The 9,201-nt window shown below is 42.4% G+C and overlaps 1 long non-coding RNA gene across 1 annotated transcript in view; it reads right to left on the bottom strand.

The window, feature by feature from the left end:
* The window catches only part of LOC117957595, an 11,487-nt gene that overhangs the window by 783 nt on the left and 1,503 nt on the right, over window positions 1-9,201 (bottom strand). The window contains exon 2 of the long non-coding RNA XR_004659541.1: window positions 2,730-2,735. This is a non-coding gene — a long non-coding RNA (uncharacterized LOC117957595). The remainder of the gene's footprint in view (window positions 1-2,729; window positions 2,736-9,201) is intronic.

The following is a 9,201-nucleotide window of genomic DNA, read 5'->3' as shown; positions in this document are numbered from 1 at the left end:
AAATGGAAAGTCCTAATAGTCCTAATATTTCAAGATAGAAAGTCTTAATATTTCAAAATAGAAGGTCCTAATATTTCACGATAGAAAGTCTCAATATTTCATAATGTTGTAATGTTTACTGAACTACTGACAGCTTTTGCTTTATTGCTCAAGGCTCGTTTTTGCAACAGCTCCTTGAGAACCAGATAAAATAAAAACTATTGAGGACATATTTTTCTTTGACATTGATGCAGTATTAAACGAGATCGCTCCAGTTGGCAGAAAAAAAGCTACAATGTAAGTTAATAGGATAATTGTCCAGCTTGTATTTACGTTCATAAAAGTGCTTGTTTTGCTGCTAACAGACTCAGATTAATATTCTAAGTGTTTGATAACACTATGGAAAGGATTTCTAAGGATGTCGACCTTTCTGTGAAAGATTAAGATCCTTTTTAAAACATAAAAGTCCGCGAAATTACGTTCGCTAAACCCACCAGACTCCATGTAAACAATCAGTGATTTTAGCATCATAAAATACGGCTTTCTAAAACATCTCTGAGGACCGCTAGCTCTAGCTGCCTTGAGCCTGCGTGTGTTGGGTGTGCGACCAACGGCCACGTTTTGTCACTATTTTCTTTCTTTCATTCCAATTTTGGGTCTGTCAGTCACAGTGAAAACCGGGGACATTTCCGGGGACAGATCCAGCCGGGGACAGGTCACCAAAATTGGGGACTGTCCCCGGAAACCGGGGACGTCTGGTCACCCTAACCCACAGACCTTGCAGGTTGGTGCCTTCCTCTTCCTCTTGGGTGGAGGAGGAGCTGCATGAGCAGCACGCCTAGCAACAGCAGCAGCAGCAGCAGCAGCAGCAATGAAGCTGTCAGAAACTAAACACAGACAATAAAACTGCTTTAGTCTAGGTACAATTAAATGGATGGACACACCGGTACCCACACGGATTAAAAGAATTTGGGTGGTGCAGGTGTAGGGAGCAGACACGCCACTGTTGGACAGGGTTGTGTCCAATGGGGGGTGGGTCAGAGGATGGGGCGGTGTCCATTGGGAGGGCCGAGGAGGAGGAGGTGGGACTTTGGTGGGCGGCAATGATGTCATACATGTTACGGTAGCGGAAGGAGGACCAATACGCAGAGTAGTGGAAAACAACAAAAAAGGCTATATTGTCTGACAGTCCAGGAAACACAAGAGCAAAAATGAGAAGTCCAAAAAAAATCCAAACACAGGCACGGGGGAAGGCTAAAACCCTAAGAAAGATAAAATACACAGAGAACATCATTAGAAAAATATGCATGTTGAGTGAATGTTGAATGACTTATGTCAGAACAGCTGGGAATTGCTCGCGGTGTGCGACGTCCAGCTGCTCCAAGATGTCCTGCAACCAGCCCGCAACCTTCTTAAGACAGGAGGGGCACTGAAGGTACTCTGTAGCCATATTGTACCACCCGCTCCTGTCCAAGACCCTCCGGACGGTCCTGTACAGTCCAGCACCCATTAGTTTGCGCCCACAAGCCGGGCATTTGAGGTAGTAGGCCCACATCCTGTAGGGCATCCACAGGAAGAATGGGCGCTGGAAGAAGGCTTGGCCTGTGGCCGGGGTCTGCGTGTAGAGTGGCTGGACGCCTGGTGGATACCACCACAGTTTGAGCTGTGATGTAAGGGTAACCTTCCCGTCGGCTGCCCTCCGGAACAGCGCCCGGCCAACCCACTCCTGCTGCTCTTCAGGCAGCGTCTTCAACTGGCAACAGCAGCTGAAACATGCACATCAGAGACACACAGTGAGCCACAAACACACACACACACACACACAAACACACACAAACACATTATACATACGTTTTTGCCAGAGGCAAGCTGCTGAAGAGCCACTGGTCCTGGTCCTTCCAGTGACGGCTCAGCGGAGAAGAGAGAGGAAGAGGGGACCACGGCTGGTGGGGCGTCCTTGGCCGTGGATTGGCCAGGGAATTGACCCGTACCCTTGAGTTTTCCGGAGATCAAACTTTCGTGAGCATTTGTGTTACCAAATCCCCAGACCTGCTCCAAATGTATGGTCCAGTCCCCTTTACATGTAACTAATCTCATACAACCAATCCTTTTTTTTTTTCCTTACCAATTTTGCTTTCCTTTTGTCCAGCCTGTTTCGTTTTTTGTAAATCTGCTTTATGTGTTGTGTTTCATGACCAGCGGCCAATTATTGTTAGTCTGTTACTGACCATTGTTTCTAAACTAATGTTCCTTTTACTACCAAGACTAATATTGTGACAAAAATTGATAAGGGAATGGATTCAATCTACTTAGTATGATAGTAATGGCATACCTCAATCTTTTTGCAGCATGGTTGGAGTATGTGAGCTCTGTTGAGCTGCGTGCTGGATCAACCAAATCCACGCTGCTTGTTGCTGTACTGATGTACTGAAAACACAGATGAATAATTTGGTTAAGCGTCCTTTCATCATGTAAACAATACAAAAATGGATTACCTGTGATAGAGCAAGATGTTGAGAGCATGTCACTATTTTAATGTCCTTGTCAGGAAAAGCTGTCAAATTCTGTGGAGCTTGTGGGGAAATGTGCTTCTTTGTGCTCTAAGAAATAAAGAAGTTAATGTTTATGACACACACATCAAATTTATGAAATTTTAAGCTTTATTTACAAATACGGAATGATAAGAAACAGATTACCTTTGTCTTTGGGTCTTTGAAAACAAAAGGCTCGGTAATGTGTGATAGATAAACTCCTCACTTCTTATGCTTTCTCTGTTTCCACCGCTTTACAATCACTCGATGTGTCTACAATTAACAAAAGAGTGTTTTATCACTGAATTAATGCTAATATTAAAGTAGTATTGCTTGACAGATCTACAGTAAATTGCTGGCATCAAGTGTGACTGACCTTCTTTCTCTTCAGAGAGTCTCTGTATTCCCTAAGAAGGGCGTTCAGGGTGATCTTGTAGGTATATACAAAATCATCCATACTGGTCTGTCGCTGGAAACGGAGCTTTTTCAAGTCCCACTGACTTTTCTCCATTAGACTCATAGATCTCACAGAAGCAGTTATTTTGAACCTCTGTGACAGTTTTTCATACACGTTCCGTGACACTCAAGGTCACCTTCCAAAACATAAGACATGCATTGTTATTTTGCATAAACACAATAGCTATTAATAGAAACATATTTCAAATGAACTGCTACAGAAGACTACTAACCCGGAAGTAGGCCAGACCACAGAGCAGCCTGAGGCAGAAAATACTTGAGCAAAGTAGGGATGAATGTTGGGCTAAAGTACACATTGGAATCACCCTCTTTTTCAAGATCTTCCCTCTTAATAACATCCTCAAAATTATGTTGGAATGGTGTTGGTCCGACCTCATTCTAGCAAAAAAATAAAAAATATTTGTTTACATGATTTTACTAGATCAATGACTAAACTTCTGCAATAAATATCCTGACAAAGCAAACATTTTGTTATTTGGAGCAAGGCAAACATTTGCAATTGGCAGAGTGGAGAAAACCATCGTGGCACTGAGTAACACCTCATCCATCTCTTCAAGTGTGGTGGCCTGTGTCATTTGACCAAACACATGCATGGCCAGGTGTGAATTTCTTGAGGCACTGCAAAAAACACTTTTAAAATTAATATTTTGATTTGTCATGTTATGTTTTCTGAAATAATGAACATATTTATGGATAGCAATCACTTATTGTTTCCGGCAGAGGTCTTCTGCATTTTTCATTACATGACTCAAACAGCGATGCAAAATTGGTAGCTCCATTGAGTCCTCCTGTCCATGTCTTGTCACAATCATATAACATCTGCAGAGCAGTTCCTGAAGGCTCATTCCGCAGAAGATATAGGAGAGCAATTGAAGTAAGACAATGGAGCCATCACAAATAAATATAACTGGCCTTTGCTTAATGTTCTTTCCATGGCGTTTTGTTGCATGTGTAACAAATGACCCCAGGAAATATGATACAGATGCTGTGGTATGGTCACTTGTCAAGTATATGGCGATATGAACAGGGGAGGATCCTTTCGATGGATGTCTTACAACCATCTCATAGACATAAAAGGGTGCATTTTCTCTTTCTTTTTGGATGATGCTGCCTGTTGCATCTCTATACACAACGGCTGCATTGCATTATTCATGGAAGATGGTGACAGTTTTGTCCGACCAAAGCATTATGCCTTTGGGGTGCAGTATTATTTTCTGAATAACTGCATCCTCAGGTCCCTGCTCTTCCTCTTGCATGGACTGAAGACTAATCAGTTCATTTTTGTGTCTTCTGTTTTTTGCCTGCTGGTATATGCCAGTGTTTTCATGACACCAGTTGTTTGCACCTCATCCTGACATCCAGATGTCATTGTCCTCCAGCTTGTCGAGTTTTTGAGGTGGAGACTTAGAGGCAGTGTTGTGGTGAGGGATTTAGCTATGGCATCCCTTTCATCTGCAAGTACAGGCCGTCTTTTTAGTTGCTCGCAGTGGTGCCACATCTTGTCTCCACTGAAGGACACTATTGCCTTATATGACTCATCAGAAACGGTTACCTTTGACAGGGCAGTCATCAACCTGGATGACCTGTAATTCTTTTAATGTTCAACTCAGATAAAACTGAAGTTATTGCTCTTGGACCCAAGCACCTCCTTGACGCATTATCCAAAGAGATAGTTACTCTGGATGGCATCACCCTGGCCTCCAGCAACACTGTGAGGAATCTTGGAGTTATCTTTGATCAGGAAATGTCCTTTAATTCCCACATACCTACGTAATATTGCAAAAATCCGGAATATCCTGTCTAAAAATGATGCAGAAAAACAAGTCAATGCATTTGTTACTTCTAGGCTGGATTACTGCAATTCTTTGTTATCAGGCTGCTCGAATTCTCCATTGCTCCATTAAGACTCATCAGCTGATCCAGAATGCTGCTGCACGTGTTCTGACAGGAACCAGGAAAAGAGATTACATCTCTCCTGTTTTAGCTTCTCTACATTGGCTTCCTGTAAAATCCAGAATAAAATTTAAAATTCTTCTTCTCACCTACAAAGCTCTTCATGGTCAGGCACCATCTTATCTTAAAGAGCTCATAGTACTTTACAACCCTACAAGAGCACTACGCTCCCAGAGTGCAGGGTTACTTGTAGGGATGAGCGAGTACAGCATTATCTGTATCTGTATCTGTTTACCACATGAATTATCTGTATCCGGATCCGTACTCGGACTGGGCGGGGCCTAACCCGGAAGTGGTCAGGGGGGGGGAGAGAGAGAGCGAGAGAGAGAGAGAGGCCGAGGGAGCGCATTTCTCCATGTTGTGTGTGTGTGAGATTGATCCGAGCGTGTTTGTAGGCGGGGGGGCGCTGTGATTATCACAGAACGCTGCGCGGCCAGTTGAGGGGTTGTATTCAATCCGAGCACGGATATTGACTCATATAACTCGTAAAATACTTGTACTCGTGTGTCAGTGTGGGATTTGGTGACAGGTGATAAAGGTGAAGACTGATGGCTTTGGATGGAAAATACATCACATTGTAATATTTCAGAAAGAAAAATCTCTCTTTTTAAGATCCATTTGTGGTTGATGAATATCTTAAGATATTTTAAAGGAACACAACTCGTTTGTTAAAATAGGGCTCATCCCGGTCTCCCCAAGCTGTGGATAGATGCCCCAATTCCTTTTTGTCTCAGTGCATGCATTGTTTCAGTCCAGTGCAACACCGTCTATCCCGTTTGCAGTAATGACTCAATGTTTTTTGGGTCCATTCTGTGTTTTCCCAGTCTTTATCACATCTAAAAAAAAAAGGATGCCTCACGTCCTCGGGCTGTTGAGGGATTGCAACCTCCTCCTCTCATTCACTCTCCAAAGCAAGCAGCTCCTTTTCTGAAAACTCTGGTTTGTAGAAGTATGCTTGACTGTCAGAGAAGTCATCTTCTTCGGCTTTTGCAAGATCCGCAATGTTTCTTGGCCATTCAGTGTCTACTGTAGGAAGAATACAGACACTGCTATTAATGCCGTGTATGTTGATGGAAGTTGGGGGGGGGATTAACATACTGCGGGGTCTCTGCGCCCATGTATTGTTATTGGCACTCTTCATTCTAACCCCAACCGGCCCGTCAGACACTGCCTACCAAGAGCCTGGGTCTGTCCGAGGTTTCTGCCTAAAAGGCAGTTTTTCCTTGCCACTGTCGCACTGTTGCTTTCTCTGGAGGAAACTACTAGAACTGTTGGGTCCTTGTAAATTCTGGAGTGTGGTCTAGACCTACTCTATCTGTAACGTGTCTTGAGATAACGCTTCTTATGAATTGATACTATGAATAAAATTGAATTGAAAGTGAATTGAATTGAATTAAGGTCTATCTATAGATTTTCCATTAGGTTGAGGTCAGGAGGTTGTGAAGGCCATGGCAAAACCTTCAGTTTACGCTTCTTGATGTAATCCACCGTGGATTTGGAGGTGTGTTTAGGATCATTATCCATTTGTAGAAGCCATCCTCTCTTTAACTTCAGCTTTTTCACAGATGGCATCAAGTTAGCGTCCAAAATTAGCTGAAATCTTATTGAATCCATTTTTCCTTCTACTCGTGAAATGTTCCCCGTGCCACTGGCTGCAATACAACCCTAAAGCATGATTGATCCCCCCCCCCCCATGCTTAACAGTTGGACAGAGGTTCTTTTCATTCCTTGTCCAGTCCTTTCTTCTCCAAAATTTACCTTTGGACATTTTGGCCAAAAGGTTCTATTTTTACTTAATTGGTCCACAGAATTTGTTCCCACAATGCATCAGGCTTGTCTGTATGTTCAATGGTAAACTTCAAACGCTGATTTTAGGGGTGAGGTTGTAGAAGAGGTTTTCTTCTTATGACTCTTCCATGAAGACCATGTTTGTACAAATATCTCTTTATAGTGAACTGGTGTACCACAGCTCCAGTGTCTGCAGGTCTTTCTTGATGGATCGGGCAGTCTAACGTGGGTCTGGACTTGCTTTTCTCCCAATCCTGCGAGCTGTTCTGTCTGATATTTTTCTTGGTCTTCCAGATCTTGCTTTGACTTCCACTCTTCTTGACGACGGCCATTTCTTAATTACATTCCCAACAGAGGATATTGGCATCTGAAAACGCTTTGCTATCTTCTTCTAGCTTTCTCCTGCTTTGTGAGCGTCAAACTATTTTCAGTTTCTGTTTTCTAGACAACGTCTTAGAAGAAGCCATGGTGCATATTGTTGGGGTGGTCAGATGAGTCTGGGCATTTAAATCCTTAAGACTGACATCACCTGGTCCTTCCAGACGATGATTGAGAACAGTCCATGACACTGTTAGGTCTCAGCTTTCCAAAGGGGGGGGGGGGGTTGCATGCTACAAACTCTGCAGGTTGCCCAAACTTTTACAGATGCCATTTTTTGTTTTCCGTTATTTTGAAATTGTAAATAATGGAAATAAAGTCTAACTTTTTGTGACATATTAAATGAATGTCTAATCTGTCGTTTAATGCCTTTTGGAGATTTCTCCATCTTTTCTTGGCTTCTTTATGCACATTAATACAAATTTTTTTACCTGAGGTGCACAAACTTACAAACCCCACTGTATATGTACAGGACTGTATTGGGCAAAAAACAAGACTGTAATAATTTTTAAATCAATTATTTCAGCCAAAATTACATTTAATGGTCTTTATGGTCAGTAGTGTAGTCTGAGTATATATTGATATGTTGCTTTGTTAAATTTTCTAGGTATCTTGGTTTTATGTCTTTTCTCTTGTGAGTGTGTAATTTTTCAGACTTGTCTCATATATGTTCTGTTGCCTGTTTTAGTATGATAGTCTGGTTTTCTGTGCTGTCTTGTGTAGTTCTACTTACAGTTTTTTCCCGCCCTTGTGATTGCCTGATGTTGTTCACCTGTTTCCCGGCCCTTGTGTCACCTGCCTTGTGTTACCTCGTTACCCGGTGTATTTAGTCTTTGTCTTCCCATTGTCCTGTTTCAGATCCTTCTGTCACGATGTAGAGAATTGAGGACCCAAACGTAGAGAAAGGCAGGAAGGCAGTGTTTGACGATTTAATGACAAAAAGCAAAGTCCAACATCCAATAACTCAAAAAAATCCAAAAAGAGAAAGGGAAAAAACTGGAAACCACACACGGAGAGAACTCCCATGGGAAGAGTCAAAACGCTGAGCAGGGTGTAAGAGCCAAAGAGTCAGACAAATTTGGGGGAGAGCCGTGTTAGGTTGACTCTGTATTTGTCTCAGGATATATCCTATGTAATAATATGGATTCATACATCAACATCTGAGATTTTGACTACTAATTGAATGAACCCTGGGATGGAGCAGGATTTACAGTGGTGTGAAAAAGTGTTTGCCCCCTTCCTCATTTCCTGTTCCTTTGCATGTTTGTCACACTTAAGTGTTTTGGAACATCAAACCAATTTAAACAATAGTCAAGGACAACAGAAGTAAACACAAAATGCAATTTGTAAATGAAGGTGTTTATTATTAAAGGTGAAAAAAAATCCAAACCATCATGGCCCTGTGTGAAAAAGTGATTGCCCCCTAAACCTAATAACCTTAGCAGCACCAACTGCAACCAAGCGTTTGCGATAACGTGCAAGGAGGCTTTTACAGCGTCCTGGAGAAATTTTGGCCCACTCATCTTTGCAGAATTGTCCTAATTCAGTTACATTAGAGGGTTTTCGAGCATGAACTGCCTTTTTAAGGTCATACCACAACATCTCAATAGGATTCAGGTCAGGACTTTGGCTAGGCCACTCCAAAGTCTTCATTTTGTTTTTCTTCAGCCATTCGGTGGTGGACTTGCTGGTTTGTTTAGGATCATTGTCCTGCTGCAGAACCCAAGTTTGTTTCAGCTTGAGTACACGAACAGATGGTTTGACATTCTCCTTCAGGATCTCTTGGTAGACAGCCAAATTCTCCTTCAGGATCTCTTGGTAGACAGCCAAATTCATAGTTCCTTTTATCACGGCAAGTCTTCCAGGTCCTGAAGCAGCAAAACAGCCCCAGACCATCACACTACCACCAACATATTTTACTGTTGGTATAATGTTCTTTTTATGAAATGCAGTGTTCCTTCTATGCCAGATACACTTGGGTCACACACCTTCCAAAGAGTTACACTTTTGTCTCATTGGTCCACAGAATGTTGTCCCAAAAGTCTTGGGGATCATCAAGATGTGTTGTGAAGAAATTGAGACGAGCTTTGATGTT

The sequence above is a fragment of the Etheostoma cragini genome, chromosome 2 (assembly GCF_013103735.1).
Source record: "Etheostoma cragini isolate CJK2018 chromosome 2, CSU_Ecrag_1.0, whole genome shotgun sequence".
In the NCBI taxonomy this organism is placed as follows: Eukaryota; Metazoa; Chordata; class Actinopteri; order Perciformes; family Percidae; genus Etheostoma; species Etheostoma cragini.
The sequence above is the reverse complement of the archived record's forward strand: the minus strand, read 5'-3'. Positions and strand labels throughout refer to the sequence as shown.